The following is a 17993-nucleotide window of genomic DNA, read 5'->3' as shown; positions in this document are numbered from 1 at the left end:
TCAAGGTTTTCTTCTTTAAACTATAGCATGCATTGTTCCTGTAACCACTTCAGCTGCCTTTTGGTTTGAGGCTCTAGAAGAGGCTCTTCAGATGCAGACCCCACTAGATGATATTTTGGACAGAATTAAGGCTCTTAAGTTGGCTAATTCTTTATTACAGACGCCGCTTTTCATCTTGCTAAATTAGCGGCTAAGAATTCAGGTTTTGCCATTTTAGCACGTAGAGCATTATGGCTTAAGTCCTGGTCAGCTGATGTGTCATCTAAATCTAAGCTTTTGTCCATCCCTTTCAAAGGTAAGACCCTATTCGGGCCTGCATTGAAAGAGATCATTTCAGACATTTCTGGAGGGAAGGCAAGAGGGGAACTTTGCTCAATCCAAGCCAACCTGAAGACCTAATCAGGTTTGGAACAAGGGTAAACAGGCCAAAAAGCCTGCTGCTGCCACTAAGTCAGCATGAAGGGGTAGCCCCCGATCCGGGACCGGATCTAGTAGGGGGCAGACTCTCTCTCTTTGCTCAGGCCTGGGCAAGAGACATTCAGGATTCCTGGGCAGTAGAAATTGTAACCCAGGGATACCTTCTAGATTTCAAGGATTCCCCTCCAAGGGGGAGGTTCCATCTTTCTCAATTGTCTGAAAACCCGCCAAAAAGAGAGGCGTTCTTACGCTGTGTAGAAGACCTTTTTACCATGGGAGTGATCTGCCCAGTTCCAAAAGCAGAACAGGGGCAGGGGTTCTACTCCAATCTGTTTATAGTTCCCAAAAAGGAGGGAACCTTCAGACCAATTCTGGATCTCAAGATCCTAAACCAATTCCTAAGAGTTCCATCTTTCAAGATGGAGACCATTCGGACTATCTTACCATTGATCCAGGAGGGTCAATATATGACCACCATGGACTTAAAGGATGCGTATCTGCACATTCCTATCCACAAAGATCATCACCAGTTCCTCAGGTTCGCCTTTCTGGACATTCATTATCAGTTTGTGTCTCTTCCTTTCGGGTTGGCCATGGCGCCGCAAATCTTCACAAAGGTGCTAGGGTCCCTTCTGGCAGTTCTAAGGCCATGGGGCATAGCAGTGGCGCCTTATCTAGACGACATTCTAAATCAAGTGTCGTCCTTCCAACTAGCCAAGTCTCACATGGACTTAGTGTTGGCCTTTCTAAGGTCTCACGGGTGGAAAGTGAATGTAAAAAAGAGTTCTCTTTCCCCCCTCACAAGAGTTTCATTTCTAGGGATTCTGATAGACTCGGTGGACATGAAAATATTTCTGACGGAGGTCAGGAAATCAAAGATTTTGTCCACCTGCCGAGCTCTTCATTACATTCCTCGGCCGTCAGTGGCTCAGTGTATTGAGGTAATCGGACTAATGGTAGCGGCAATGGACATAGTTCCGTTTGCTCGCTTGCATCTCAGACCACTGCAACTATGCATGCTCAATTAGTGGAATGGGGATTATGTGGATTTATCTCCTCAGATAAATCTGGATCAAGAGACCAGAGACTCTCTTTTTTGGTGGTTATCACAGGATCATCTGTCCCAGGGAATGTGTTTCCGCAGGCCAGAATGGGTTATAGTGACGACAGACGCCAGTCTTCTGTGCTGGGGTGCAGTCTGGAATTCCCTGAAAGCTCAGGGTTTGTGGACTCGGGAGGAGGCTCTCCTAATAAATATTCTGGAATTAAGAGCGATATTCAATGCTCTTCAGGCATGGCCTCAGCTGGCTTCGGCCAGATTCATCAGGTTTCAGTCGGACAACATCACGACTGTGACTGATATCAATCATCAGGGCGGAACAAAGAGTTCCTTAGCGATGATAGAGGTCTCATGGATAATCCAATGGGCAGAGGCTCACTCTTGCCATCTGTCAGCGATCTATTTCCCAGGTGTAGAGAACTGGGAGGCAGATTTTCTAAGTCGTCAGACTTTTCATCCGGGGGAGTGGGAACTCCATCTGGAGGTGTTTGCTCAGCTGGTTCAGCTATGGGGCACACCAGAGTTGGATCTGATGGCGTCTCGTCAGAACGCCAAACTTCCTGGTTACGGCTCCAGGTCAAGGGATCCTCAGGCTGTACTGATAGATGCTCTAGCAGTACCCTGGTCGTTCAACCTGGCTTATGTGTTTCCACCTTTCCCTCTCCTTCCACATCTGATTGCCAGAATCAAACAGGAGAGAGCATTGGTGATTTTGATAGCGCCTGCGTGGCCACGCAGGACTTGGTATGCAGACCTGGTGGACATGTCATCCCTTCCACCATGGTCTCTGCCATTGAGACAGGACCTTCTGATTCAAGGTCCATTCAAGCATCCAAATCTAATTTCTCTGCAACTGACTGCTTGGAGATTGAACGCTTGATTCTATCAAAGCAGGGTTTCTCTGAGTCAGTCATAAATACCTTGATTCAGGCTCAAAAGCCTGTTACCAGGAAAATTTATTATAAGATATGGCGTAAATATCTTTTTTGGTGCGAATCCAAAGGCTTCTCCTGGAGTAAAATCAGGATTCCTAGGATTTTGTCTTTTCTCCAAGAGGGATTGGAGAAAGGATTATCAGCTACTTCCCTAAAGGGACAGATATTTGCTCTGTCTATTTTGTTGCACAAGCGCCTGGCAGATGTTCCAGACGTTCGGGCTTTTTGTCAGGCTTTAGTTAGAATTAAGCCTGTGTTTAAACCTATTGCTCCGCCATGGAGTCTAAATTTAGTTCTTAGAGTTCTTCAGGGGGTTCCGTTGGAACCCATGCATTCCATAGATATTAAGCTTTTATCTTGGAAAGTTTTGTTCCTAGTTGCTATCTCTTCAGCTCGAAGAGTTTCTGAACTATCTGCTTTATAATGTGACTCTCCTTATCTTGTGTTCCATGCTGATATGGTGGTTTTGCGTACCAAGAGTGGGTTCCTACCTAAGGTTGTTACTAACAGGAATATCAATCAAGAAATTGTTGTTCCTTCTCTGTGTCCTAATCCTTCTTGTAAGAAGGAACGTCTGTTGCACAACTTGGACGTGGTTCGTGCTTTGAAATTTTATTTGCAGGCAACCAAAGATTTTCGTCAAACATCTTCTTTGTTTGTTGTCTATTCTGGAAAGCGTAGGGGTCAAAAGGCTACGGCGACTTCTCTTTCCTTTTGGCTGAAAAGCATCATCCGTTTGGCTTATGAGACTGCTGGACAGCAGCCTCCTGAAAGGATTACAGCTTATTCTACTAGAGCGGTAGCTTCCACATGGGCTTTTAAAAATTATGCTTCTGTTGAACAGATTTGTAAGGCTGCGACTTGGTCGTTGCTTCATACCTTTTCAAAATTTTATAAATTTGATACTTTTGCTTCTTCTGAGGCTTTTTTTGGGAGAAAGGTTTTGCAAGCAGTGGTGCCTTCCATTTAGGTTCCTGTCTTGTCCCTCCCTTCATCCGTGTCCTAAAGCTTTGGTATTGGTATCCCACAAGTTAGGATGAATCCGTGGACTCGATACATCATGCAAAAGAAAACAAAATTTATGCTTACCTGATAAATTGTTTTCTTTTGCGATGTACCGAGTCCACGGCCCGCCCTGTCTATTCAAGACAGATAGTATTTTTTTATGTAAACTTCAGTCTCCTCTGCACCTTATAGTTTCTCCTTTTCTTCCTTGGCCTTCGGTCGAATGACGGGGGGGTGGAGTTAAGGGGGGAGCTATATAGACAGCTCTGCTGTGGTGCTCTCTTTGCTACTTCCTGTCAGGAAGGACAATATCCCTCAAGTTAGGATGAATCCGTGGACTCTGTACATCGCAAAAGAAAGAAATTTATCAGGTAAGCATAAATTTTGGTTTTTTTTGTCCTCGCACTGCCAACATTCCATTGAGGATGCGTGCGCATCTGCTGACCGCGACGGACATTACAAACGCAATTATAGTATAGATTAGACTATTTATAATTACTGTAATCAGAAGTGAGTACAGCGAGACAGGGAAATGAAAGCAATGTTTTAAAGCATGTAAATATCAGCAAATTATTGTTTTAAAACATGTACAATGAATGTTTTAGTTGTTTTGCAGTCCAAGTACATGCCTCTTGAATGTTTTTAATTTTTTTAGGGGCACATTTAAAAAACACATTATTTAGAATTAAATTAAAGGAAAAATGTGTAAATAATAATTAAATACTGTACCTTGTAAATACGTTTTATTATGCAAACATGTTATAATGAATACAGAATCAGTAATTCCAGAGGTTTGTAGGCAAATACAACAAGAATCATAGAGCAATAGTTTGCAAATTTGATAGGGATGAAAAAATAAGTTTGTTTAAAATATTTGCAAGTGCAAGATGTTCAAGGAGATGAGAGTGATCAGTATTATGTGAGCAAGTGATAGGTACAGAACCTGGGTAAAATTTAAACTAATTTATAGGTTTGCATTAGTTATTAAAATTACCTGTTCTCCCTTATTTTCCTAGACTTACTCCATAGTGCTTGTAGGACAGATTGGAAATGCATATTAAACATTTTTGAAAATGAAATCTCACATGTAAACAAAATTGTAAGCAATAAGATAATGAGGTCTATTTAACAAAGGTCTTGCGGACCTGATCCGACAGTGCGGATTAGGTTTGCAAGACCTCGCTGAATGTGAAGAACAATAAGCTCTGCATATTCAGCATTGCAACAGCAGCTCACAAGAACTGCTGGTGCAACGGCGCCCCTGCAGATTCGCGGCCAATGGGCCGCCAACAGGGGGGTGTCAATCAACCCGATCGTACTCGATCGGGTTGAATTGTGGCGATTCCTGTCCGCTTGCTCAGAGCAGGCGGACAGGGTTATGGAGCAGCTGTCTTTAGACCGCTGCTTCATAACTGCTGTTTCTGGCGAGTCTGAAGACTCGCCAGAAACACGGGCCCTCAAGCTCCAATTGGAGCTTGATAAATGGGCCTCATAAAGTGGAGTAATGTTGCAGTCTTAAAGGGACACTGAACCCAAAAAAAATTTCTTTCGTGATTCAGATGCATTTCAAATAAAGATAACAAGAAAATGAAGAAAATTTGATAATAGGAGTAAATTAGAAACTTGCTTAAAATTGTATGTTCTATCTGAATAAAAAAAAAAAAAGAAAAAATTTGGGTTCAGTGTCCCTTTAAAGCCTGTGCCTGGTGTTTTACTAGTCTCACTAAATGAAACCCATTAAATGGCAAAATAAAATACTGTTAGTTTATAGTAAAAAGCTAGTTCACTTTGCAGCATTACAACAAACTTTTAACTCTTGATAAATATACTGGTAACTGTGCAGAAACCAGCTGATAATAATGTAGATATGCAGATCACTATAAGCGATTTAAGCAAAGAACACGCAGAGCGTTCAGACTCAGCTAGGTTCTGTTCGATAACTACTAATACTTTGCTGCATTCTTGTGTTATTTATAGTCACTGATGATTTGTACTAGACATTTTGCCCCACCCTTTTCCAATCCCATTTTAAAACAATTTTCTAAGGCATGCCAATACATTAGAAGAGCGATGGTTTGAACTAGCAAAACTGCTCAAATTAGTAGAACTACTGAAAAATCTTGCTAAATACAAATGCAAATATAACAAAAAGACCATGGATTAAATAACATAAAATGTATAGCCTTGATTTGTGCTGAAGAACAAAATTCTATTGCTAAAACTGTAAGACTGGCACTTCCACAATCAAATATATTATGCACCAGATTGTAATATTACATAATGCATCAGAGCTGGCGACAGATGTGCTAGAATTAAGAGACCAATACATAGAAATATGGTACTACTGGCTCCTAAACTACTTTAGTCTCTTCTCCTGAGATGGAGCGCACTCTTGAACCTCTCTTACTAGCTGTTTGTTTTAAAGGGAAATTCATGCCAAAATTTCACTGCACATGAGTGTAATTCATTTTTGTAAAGTATTTTTGTAGTACACCTGTATTATCATTGTTTTCAGCAAGAGCTTTTACTGTGCTTGGACACATGGAGCATATCTAGATATGGATAAAATATACACTTTAATCACTAGTACATAAATACCTATTACATAGATAACTAATACATAAAATATACACTATAATCACTAGTACCTAGTACATAAATACCTAGTACATAGAAAACTAATACAATAAAATACATGGAGCCATGTCTACAGCTAAAAACAATAGTAATACGAGAAAAAATAAGGTAATTATAAGGTATTATTGAAGTCCAGAATTCAATACATTAGTGTCAATAAAAGATCCTCCAAAAACGTGAGTGAAGTTATAATCCACTCACGTTTTTGGAGGATTTTTTATTGACACTGATGTATTGAATTCTGGACTAATCAATTATTACTACAAACCCACTATGCCAGTCCATTGATAGACTGATCTGTTTTGTGTATTTGTACATTTAACTTTAGAATCGCTTATTTTACCGGATCAACTGTTTAATTTTACCATGTATTTTTACTGTTCATTTTTATTGATCATTTTTAATAATTACCTTATTTTTTCTCGCATTACTATTGTTTTTAGCTGTAGACATGGATCCATGTATTTTATTGTATTAGTTTTCTATGTACTAGGTATTTATGTACTAGGTACTAGTGATTATAGTGTATATTTGATGTATTAGTTAATCTATGTAATAGGTATTTATGTACTAGTGATTCAGGTGTATATTTTATCCATTTACCTCAGCCTTTTTGGCGCTCCCCTTAACTTTTTTACTGTTTAGACTTATCTGGGGTTCACTAGGGAACCCACTGAGGAGAGCTAGAGGTTTCTTCATTTGCGCAGGGTACACTCCACTTTACTAGCATATCTAGATATGCCAATGCATGAGTCTTTTAGGCAGCATGTCTGCACAGAGACTTACCAGTGACTTGTATCATGCAAACTAAGTAATCACCAATGAAATTTAAGGCATCACTGGGTCTCTGAGTAGACACAGTGTTTAAGATGCAGGTGCAGGAGTATATCTTCATATAACCAAGTCTAATAAAAAAAAATAAAAAAATAATCTACAGATGAAACAGTGATATGTTTTACTAAAAGAATGTTTACTAATGAAAAAAGGCTTCTATACAAAAGTAAAATGTACTTGTGCATAACAATATCGGCTAGCAGGTCTCCGTACATGTGTATCTCTTCCACCCTGTCAGCAAAAGTGACAGGTCTAGTCTTCCTGTGTCAGGGTTATGTGTGAAACCTACGGATTTTCAGATGATGTTTAAGAACTAGAAGTATGTTTCCATAATCTATTTTTCTTGCATATGCTTTTTGGATACAGTGTTTTATTACAAGTATTATAATATTAGTATATCTCTTTATGGTACGGTAGGACACATTATAGCAGGCCCATCTATCAAGCTTTCAATTGTGAGTCTAGAAAGTTGACTATTCTAAGTTTTTTTAATCAGTTGTCTCCATAGAAACAAATGCAGTATACAAGAAACTGGACAGCCCTGCTACATTAATTCTGTATGAATCGATGGAAGCTGTTTTTTTCTTGCAGATATGCCACTGTGCAACAATCAACTTACTGACTTTCAATTTATCATTTCTTCATCAATGGTGTCCAGGTCCTTGGATAGCTGTAGACAATTGCCATCTTTCTAGCTGCAAACACTATAGGAATCAATGGAAGCCATAAAGATGCCTGGCAGAATAAAAAACAGTCAGACTTGTATAAAGAGACTACACTGATCCACTCCATCTCAGACTCTTGCTTGTTTTGGTCTTAATGACCAGGGCCAGATTGGGCAGCCGGGATACTCGGAAAAATCCCGGTGGGCCGCTGGTCGGCAGCTCAGCTGGGCTGGGCTCAGCCTCAGGCTGGCTGCTGCTGTCTGTATGATGCATTCATTATGATTAATATAATATATTATTTTATTATTGCTAGCCTTGCGATAATAATTGCGGCTGGCCCGGTAATCTTATCTAATAGTTACACACACTTGACTTACACTTACTCTCAGAGTCTCTCACTGTCCTCACTGTCTGTGACTGGCTACACTGTCTAGTAATAACCCCCTCCGGCTCTGCAAGTTAACTTTACCACAACTAGTCTACTTCTACTTAGCCTGGCCAATATAGCCAAATAGCCAATTACTCAGACACTAGACAGTGGCTGCGTCTGTGTCTGTTTGTTGTCGCTCACAGTCACAGGCTCAGTCTGTCACAGTGTCACTGACTGGGTGAGCCAGGCTAAGAGTAAGGCTACGGCCGAAACGCGTAAGCCAGTGCAGCAAGGACTCAGTGTCCCCAGCTCTATCCTTCTACCATGTTTTTGAACATAAATAATTGATGGCGTTTTGACTTTTTAAATATTTTGGATAATAAAGCATTTGAACTTTTAAACTTGGCGCTTGGATTCCTGCTTTCTTCACTTCATATATATATATATATATATATATATATAGTGTGTGTGTGTATGTATGAATATATATATATATATATATATATTTATACATACACACATATATATATCCTATATAATAAAAGGCCAAGTGTGTTTGTCCGAAGCTGTCATGCGGCGCACAAGGACAAACACCTGGCCTTCCAACTGACCTGGAGTGTGGTGGAGTGGGCGGGTGGTTGAGACGTGAGCGGGGTCCGAGGGGGGGGAGAGCACAAAAGAGAGGGGGGAGAGAGCACAAAAGAGAGGGGGGAGAGAGCACAAAAGAGAGGGGGGAAAGAGCACAAAAGAGAGGGGGAGAGAGCACAAAAGAGAGGGGGAGAGAGCACAAAAAAGAGGGGGGAGAGAGCACAAAAGAGAGGGGGAGAGAGCACAAAAGAGAGGGGGGAGACAGCACAAAAGAGAGGGGGGAGAGAGCACAAAAGAGAGGGGGGAGAGAGCACAAAAGAGAGAGGGAGCAAGCACAAAAGAGAGGGGGGAGAGAGCACAAAAGAGAGGGGGGAAAGAGCACAAAAGAGAGGGGGGAGAGAGCACAAAAGAGAGGGCAGAGAGAGCACAAAAGAGAGGGGGGAGAGAGCACAAAAGAGAGGGGGGAGAGAGCACAAAAGAGAGGGGGGAGAGAACACAAAAGAGAGGGGGAGAGAGCACAAAAGAGAGGGGGAGAGAGCGCAAAAGAGAGGGGGAGAGAGCGCAAAAGAGAGGGGGAGAGCAAACGAGATGAGAGAGAGAGCAAACGAGAGGAGAGCAAATGAGAGGAGAGAGAGCAAACGAGAGGGGGGAGAGAGAGAGCAAAAGAGAGGGAGAGAGACAGCAAAAGAGGGGGAGAGAGAGCAAAAGAGAGGGGGGGAGAGAGAGAGCAAAAGAGAGGGGGGAGAGAGAGAGCAAAAGAGAGGGGGGAGAGAGAGAGCAAAAGAGAGGGGGAGAGAGAGAGAGAGCAAAAGAGAAGGGAGAAAGAGAGAGTAAAAGAGAGGGAGGATAGAGAGAGAGCAAGGGATGGGACTGCTGTACTGCAAAAAATGGCCCGTGTACACAGGCTTTAGGACTAGTATTATATATATGTCGATGGAATATAGGGCTGGTTTTTAATTTTTTTCCAGGGCTTCTTTTTATTCCCAGTCCCTGTTAATGACCATGGATGGATTTTTTCCTGCTTCCATCCTAATAAAAAGCAAGGCGAGGCAAGAGAAAACTGCATAATGGGAATCATATATTGACCCTCAAGAAGGAAACAAAATGGTGCAAATAATACTCCTCTGGGTTATAAAGCTTGAAGTGCCCTATGCTTTACATGAGAATGGCATTTTCTGTTTTCTTTAATGGACCTTTGCATCAATGCTCCCTTCAAGTTATCATCCATTTACTGTTTTTCGTAGTCAACTTGCTGTAAATGAGATAAGCACATAGTTTTGACATGTTTACACAAAGCATATTTGTCATCACTGTAACTTGGTTGGCTTAACTAATTCTAACAGCAATGCTTTCCATGCTGCCCACACCCATTCTTCAGTTAAACTACACACACGCACACATACACAAATGCACACACACAAACACATATACACACACACACACACACATACATAGACACACACACTTATATACACGCATACAAACACACATATATACACACACACATACACAAACATACACACATATACACATGCACACACATATATACACACACATACACAAACATACACACATATACACATGCACACACATATATACACGCACATACACAAACATACACACATATACACATGCACACACATATATACACGCACATACACAAACATACACACATATACACATGCACACACATATATACACACACATACACAAACATACACACATATACACATGCACACACATATATACACGCACATACACACTTATACACACACACACAAACACACACAGACACACATATACACACACATACACACATATACACACGCACAAATACACACATATTCACATGCACACACATATATACACGCACATACACACTTATACACACACACAGACACACATATACACACACACATACACACGCACACGCACGCACACATACACACACACAAACACACACATACACACACACAAACACATGCACGCACACACAACACAGACACAAACACACATATACACATGCACACACATATACACACACACATACACACAAATACACACACATACACACGCACACACACATGCACACAAACACACACATACACACACAAAAACACATGCGCGCACAGACACATACACACACACACAACACAAACAGACACAAACACACATATAGACACACATACACACACAAACACACATATACACGCACACACATACACACACAGATACACACACACAAAAACACCTATGGGCACATACTTACTCAAATACACTTGTGCTGAGGGCTCAGGGGAGTATTTTGCCTAGTCCAACTAAGTCTGTACCAAGGACAGCAGGTTTCCAACTATTTTATTTATTAATGTTATTGCAAATTAATGATCCCTTGTTGTCTAGCACTGCTGCATAATCTTTACATGCATCCTTGACCTCTAGATGTTAGAAATTCATGAGGCTAAAATTGTCAGGGGTTGAAGACAGTAGATTTGCCAGTGCCTAGGGCAGCTCACAAAAATTAATGTTTGGGTAGGGCCAGGCCAGCTTAATGATAGGACAGGAGGGTCCAATGCACCCAGATGGCACTTAATAGGAGGCACCACTCAGTCAATCACTGTATCCAACCCAGACGGCCCTTCTGTCTTCTGCTCTAGCTCCTCTTGTGGGGGAAACACTTGAGAGCGCACGCAGGCACAGCAGGGACCCCAGCAATGGATTATTTATAACATAATCGAATCATGCTTGAACTGCTGCCTGGCAGTGAAACTGAGTGACAGAGGGCCTGATATTCAAAACCTCTCCACTCAGGCAAAATATTCTAAGAGGTCTCGTCAGTACGGCGAGGCCCTTAAATAGTTTTTGAAACATCATTTTTTTTATAGAGAAATGTTTATGTTGCTATTTAGTGTTCTGTGTGTGAAATAGAAACTCCTACATTACAATGCAAGGTCTAAAAAAAATCCCAAAGATTTTTTGTGATTTCTCTCCATGCCGGGGAGGCAGCTGAGCAGGGATAGGGGGCGTCAATTATAAAGGGAAATATGAATGGAATTGGAGTGGGAAATAACACTTGATTTTTCTAAGCAAAACAATACAATTTGTGGTTAAAAAATACAGTTTTAAATGCTTTTAAAATATTTACACAGAGATTATGAGTTTGGCGTTAACAGGGGTGCTTTGCTAACTAGCCTTTTTTTTCTAACGCTACCTTAAGCCAACGCTGGTATTACAGGTTTTTTTAAACCTGGCGTTAGCTGCAAAAAGGTGAGCGTAGAGCAAAATTTACCTCCACATCTCACCTCAATACATGCATTGCTTATGATAGCGGTAAGCTGGCAAAACGTGCTCGTGCATGATTTCCCCATAGGAAACAATGGGGCTGAGCTGGGTGAAAAAAAAACTAACACCTGCAAAAAAGCAGCGTTCAGCTCCTAACGCAGCCCCATTGTTTCCTATGGGGAATTAAAAAATATGTCTGCACCTAACACCCTAACATAAACCCAGAGTCTTAACACCCCTAATATTACACTTATTATCCCCTAATCTGACGCCCCCGACATCGTCACCACCTTCATTATACTCATAAACCCCTAATCTGCTGCCCCCAATATCGCCGACACCTACATTATAGTTATTAACCCCTAATCTGCCTCCCCCAACGTCGCCGCAACTATATTAAATTAATTAACTCCTAATCTGCCACCACCAAAGTCGCCACCACTATAATAAAGTTATTAACCCCTAAAACTAAGTCTAACCCTAACCCTAACACCCCCCAAATTTAAATATAATTTAAATAAATCTAAATAAAATAACTACAATTAAATAAATGATTCCTATTTAAAACTAAATACTTACCTATAAAATAAACCATAAGATAGCTACAATATAACTAATAGTTACATTGTAGCTAGCTTACGATTTATTTTTATTTTACAGGCAACTTTGTATTTATTTTAACTAGGTACAATAGTTATTAAATAGTTATTAACTATTTAATAACTACCTAGCTAAAATAAGTATAAAATTACCTGTAAAATAAATCCTAACCTAAGTTACAATTACACCTAACACTACACTATCATTAAACTAATTACCTAAACTACCTACAATTAATTACAATTAAATTAAATAAACTAAATTACGAAAAAAACAAACACTAAATTACAGAAAATAAAAAAAGAATTACACAAATTTTAAACTAATTACACCTAATCTAATCCCCCTAATAAAATAAAAAAGCCCCCCAAAATAATACATTTTCCCTACCCTATACTAAATTACAAATAGCCCTTAAAAGGGCCTTTTGCGGGGTATTGCCCCAAAGTAATCAGCTCTTTTACCTGTAAAAGAAAAATACAATACCCCCCCAACATTAAAACCCACCACCCACACACCCCTACTCTAAAACCCACCCAATCCTCCCTTAAAAAAACATAACACTAACCCCCTGAAGATCTCCCTACCTTGAGCCGTCTTCCCCCAGCCGGGCACGAGTGGTCATCCGATCGGGGCAAAAGTTTTCATCCGATCCGGGCAGAAGAGGTCCTCCAAGTGGCAAAAATCTTCATCCAAGCGGCATCTTCTATCTTCATCCATCCGGAGCGGAGCGGGTCCATCTTCAATCCAGCCGACGCGGAGCCATCCTCTTCAAACGACGTCCTAACGAAGGTTCCTTTAAATGACGTCATCCAAGATGGCGTCCCTTGAATTCCGATTGGCTGATAGGATTCTATCAGCCAATCGGAATTAAGGTAAGAAAAATCCTATTGGCTGATGCAATCAGCCAATAGGATTGAGGTCGCATTCTATTGGCTGATTGGAACAGCCAATAGAATGCGAGCTCAATCCTATTGGCTGATCCAATCAGCCAATAGGATTTTTCCTACCTTAAGGGCTATTTGTAATTTAGTATAGGGTAGTGAAATTTTATTATTTTGGGGGGCTTTTTTATTTTATTAGGGGGATTAGATTAGGTGTAATTAGTTTAAAATTCAAGTAATTCTTTTTTTATTTTATGTAATTTAGTGTTATTTTTTTCATAATTTAGTTTATTTAATTTAATTTTAATTAATTGTAGGTAGTTTAGGTAATTAGTTTAATGATAGTGTAGTGTTAGGTGTAATTGTAACTTAGGTTAGGATTTATTTTACAGGTAATTTTGTACTTATTTTAGCTAGGTAGTTATTAAATAGTTAATAACTATTTAATAACTATTGTACCTAGTTAAAATAAATACAAAGTTGCCTGTGAAATAAATATAAATCCTAAGCTAGCGCTAGCTACAATGTAACTATTAGTTATATTGTAGCTAGCTTAGGGTTTATTTTATCGGTAAGTATTTATTTTTAAATAGGATTAATTTACTTAATTATGTTAAATTTATTTTGTTTATTTTAAATTATATTTAAGTTAGGGGGGTGTTAGGGTTAGGTTTAGACTTAGGTTTAGGGGTTAATACCTTTAATATATTAGCGGCGACGTTGGGGGTGGCAGATTAGGGGTTAATAAAATTTAACTAGTGTTTGCGAGGCGGGAGTGCGGTGGTTTAGGGGTTAATACATTTAGTAAAGTGGCGGCGATGTCCGGTTGGCAGATTAGGGGTTAAATAATTTTATTATAGTGTTTGTAATGTGGGGGGGGGGGCTCGGTTTAGGGGTTAATAGGTAGTTTATGGGTGTTAGTGTACTTTTTAGCACTTTAGTTAAGAGTTTTATGTTCCGGCGTTAGCCCATAAAACTCTTAACTACTGACTTTTAAATGCGGTAGGAGTCTTGACAGGAGAGGGTCTACCGCTCACTTCTTCCAAGACTCGTAATACCAACGTTAGGCAAATCCCATTAAAAAGATAGGATACACAATTGACGTAAGGGGATTTGCGGTAGCCTCGAGTCACGGAAGAAATGTGAGCGGTAGACCCTTTCCTGCTTGACTCGTAATACCAGCGTTAGGTAAAAAGCAGCGTTGGGACCTCTCAACGCTGCTTTTTAAGGCTAACACCAAACTCGTAATCTCGATGTTAATTTGTATGCAACATTGTAGATCTTATATTGTAGTGCTTGCTGATATATACTATGCATATCAAAAATTACGTTTATGTCCCTTTAAAGACAGAATTATTGTGTTGCCTGCAATATATTAAACAGTATATATACTCTAGATACAGTTTTACAAACTTAACAATTGTCTTTGAAACTATTTTATGACAATATGTATATTAATTTAGTACACATACTGGGAATATGCCTAGAGGCACAATATAATAAGCCACTAAAAAGAACATCTGACTCTTTTTTTTGGTCAGCAGTTTTGTCATTGTGAATTTGTTGCTGAGAATTCCTCAAATATAAACTAGAACCAGATTTTTTTTTCCACCTAAGAATCACTAATTATCTCTGGGTTTGATTCATAAAAATGTTGGATGCTGACAAAGGGCCTCACTATAAAGCTGAGATTGTGTTTGAAATTAAAGGGACAGTCTAGACCCAACACTTATTCTTTAATACTTATTGCTACATACCAGACAAGCTTCTTGAAATGGGTTCCACATCTTTAAGCTTTTAAGAAGTAAAATAAACTTTTACATAATCATCATTTGTTAGCAGCTGAAAATGGCCACCAAGCTCCGCCCACAGCTTTGTCTTGTCCATTTAGCTGTTTTCTTGTATGACGGTTTAGCAGTGCACGCTTAATATTTTTCAGTTAGCTATTACATAGCAGCTTTGGAGCTCTTTCGGTACAGGCTTGCATATGAGCGAGCCTGCAGCCAAAAGTTAAGCAGCGGTTTAAAATCACTCCAGACTAGTCTGACTTGGGTTATTGACAGCCGCTGCCTGTGCTCAATTGGCTTGTACAATGACAAATGCAGCAGCACAATGCTTCCAGCTACCTGCGGTCATGGGCGGACAAATTCCTTATTTTGCAACATGTCCATCCACAGGATAATAAATGGAGCCCTTTTGTCTAGTGTAAGTAATCTTAACATGCCTAATTACTGCTCTCCTATATATAGGATATAAAAAGAGTGACTGCTATATATGTGTAAGCATCTTATGTTAGTGAATGTTTTGCCTGTTCATCTATTTGCAGCAATCTATTTGGAGACTCATTAGTGTTGCAAAGCTAAGATCAAGACAAAAATAATGCTACAGAAGCTCAAGCTGTGACCGAGCTGGAAAACAACATAAAGATTAAGGAGAAGATGGTTTGCTATTTCACTTAAATAACAGAATGATTAATTCAACCCATTTTTGAAGGCAGGAAACATAATTGATAATGTTTCAATAGACATTCAGATTTAAAAATTCTTGTCACAAATAGAACACTGGATTTATCGAGATTTGAAAGGAAACCAATGGCACTACTAGCGTATATGACCTTATTCCTACACTTATTTAATAATTTGTCAGGATGTGGGTGCTGTGTATAAAACCGTATTTAGCAAAGAAAGAGAAAGTATACACTTATAGCACTCCTAGGTCTGTAAATGAATTAAATCTAACTGGATGATACAAATTATTCCCTAAGGAATAAGTGGAAGGGGAGAAAACAGACATCTGTTTTCTCCCCTTCCACTTATTCCTTAGGGAATAATTTGTATCATCCAGTTAGATTTAATTCATTTACAGACCTAGGAGTGCTATAAGTGTATACTTTCTCTTTCTTTGCTAAGAACACTGGATTTATTTGCTTGTCATGAGAACCAGCTACAAGTTAAATAAAGACATTTCTCTAATATATTATAGGATTCCCACTGTTTAACTTGAGTCAGGGCTGTCATGCCTTTCAATTCACATCTTTGTGCATATCTAAATTCAGTGGTTTATAAACCCCGTTGATATAGATTTGCTCTAACAGTTTGATTTCAATTGCATCAATTTTTTTTTAAAATAATAGAACCAATGCTCAACATTCATGATTTGATATCTTGCTATCTTAAATCTGTCACTGTATTCTTTCAAAGGGTCTTCATCTGGCTTCTTTATTTATGATATAGATTTATCTATTATAATTAAAATATTTCCATAATATTATTGTCAGCAGTATAGAATCAGTCCAGGATTAGACCCAACTGCTAGCATGATAATATAAACACACGCTAGCTCACTGAGAGGAAACCAGGATGTGACCCACTCAGGAAAGAAACTAGAACAGATTAATATGCAGGAAAGGAAAACTGTGTACTCACAGATGATGCAGGGACACTGAAGAGAGTCTTGATGAGATGAGGGAGTACAAGTTACAGAAACTTAAAGCAGGCAGAGGATGATCCTTAGAGTGGTCAGGCAAAGCAGAGGTCAGTATCACTTTAAAGCAGGCAGGTGATGATCCGTTAGAGTGGTCAGGCAAAGCAATGATCAATGTCCCTTTAATCAGGTTTAAGGATGAGGCAGCAGAGTGGTCAGGCAAAACAATGGTCAATGTCCCTTTAATCAGGTTTAAGGATGAGGCAGCAGAGTGGTCAGGCAAAGCAATGGTCAATGTCCCTTTAATCAGGTTTAAGGATGAGGCAGCAGAGTGGTCAGGCAAAGCAATGGTCAGTGTCCCTTTAATCAGGTTTAAGGATGAGGCAGCACAGTGGTCAGGCAAAGCAATGGTCAATGTCCCTTTAATCAGGTTTAAGGATGAGGCAACAGAGTGGTCAGGCAAAGCAATGGTCAATGTCCCTTTAATCAGGTTTAAGGATGAAGCAGCAGAGTAGTCAGGCAAAGCAATGGTAAATGTCCCTTTAATCAGGTTTAAGGATGAGGCAGCAGAGTGGTCAGGCAAAGCAATGGTCAATATCCAGAAAACAGGAAGCAGAGATAACAGTTGCAGAGCCAAGCAGCAGGAAGCAAGAACGCTATCTGACAAACGTGCACCGGAGCGAAGTCCCGCCATGGTTTAAAAGCCCAGTGACGTGTGGGGGCGGATACAGGAAGGCCCCGTCACGTTGCTAGGCAATGTGATGCAGAAGTAGAGAGAGAGATCCGGGAACCGCTGTGACACGGCAATGATCGGATCATGACAGCACTCCCTCCTCAACGACCCCTCCGGGGGATAGGACCAGGTTTGGAGGGATGAGCCTTATGAAAAGTCTTAATCAAAGCAGCAGCATGAACTTGACGAGCTGGTTCCCAAGACCGCTCCATGACAAGATAACCTTTCCAGTGGATGAGATAGTATAAAAATTTGCCACAAAGTTTGGAATCAATGATGTGACTGACTTCAAACTCAGGTTGTCCATGTACTAAAAAAGGTGGAGGAATGGTCCTAAGTCTGGAATATCTATTGAATGTGGCAAGTTTAAGAAGAGAGACGTGAAAAACTGGATGAGCCTTAAGAGTCTTAGGAAGTGCAATACGATAAGCAGTAGAGCAAACCTGACTCGAGATCCAGAAAGGACCTACATAGCGGGGTCCCAGCTTAATAGATAGTTGCTTGAGATGAAGATGACGTGTAGAAACCCAAATATTGTCTCCAGGACAATACGTGTGTGATCA

The sequence above is a fragment of the Bombina bombina genome, chromosome 6 (genome assembly GCF_027579735.1).
Source record: "Bombina bombina isolate aBomBom1 chromosome 6, aBomBom1.pri, whole genome shotgun sequence".
In the NCBI taxonomy this organism is placed as follows: domain Eukaryota; kingdom Metazoa; phylum Chordata; class Amphibia; order Anura; family Bombinatoridae; genus Bombina; species Bombina bombina.
Note: the sequence above shows the minus strand (reverse complement) of the source record.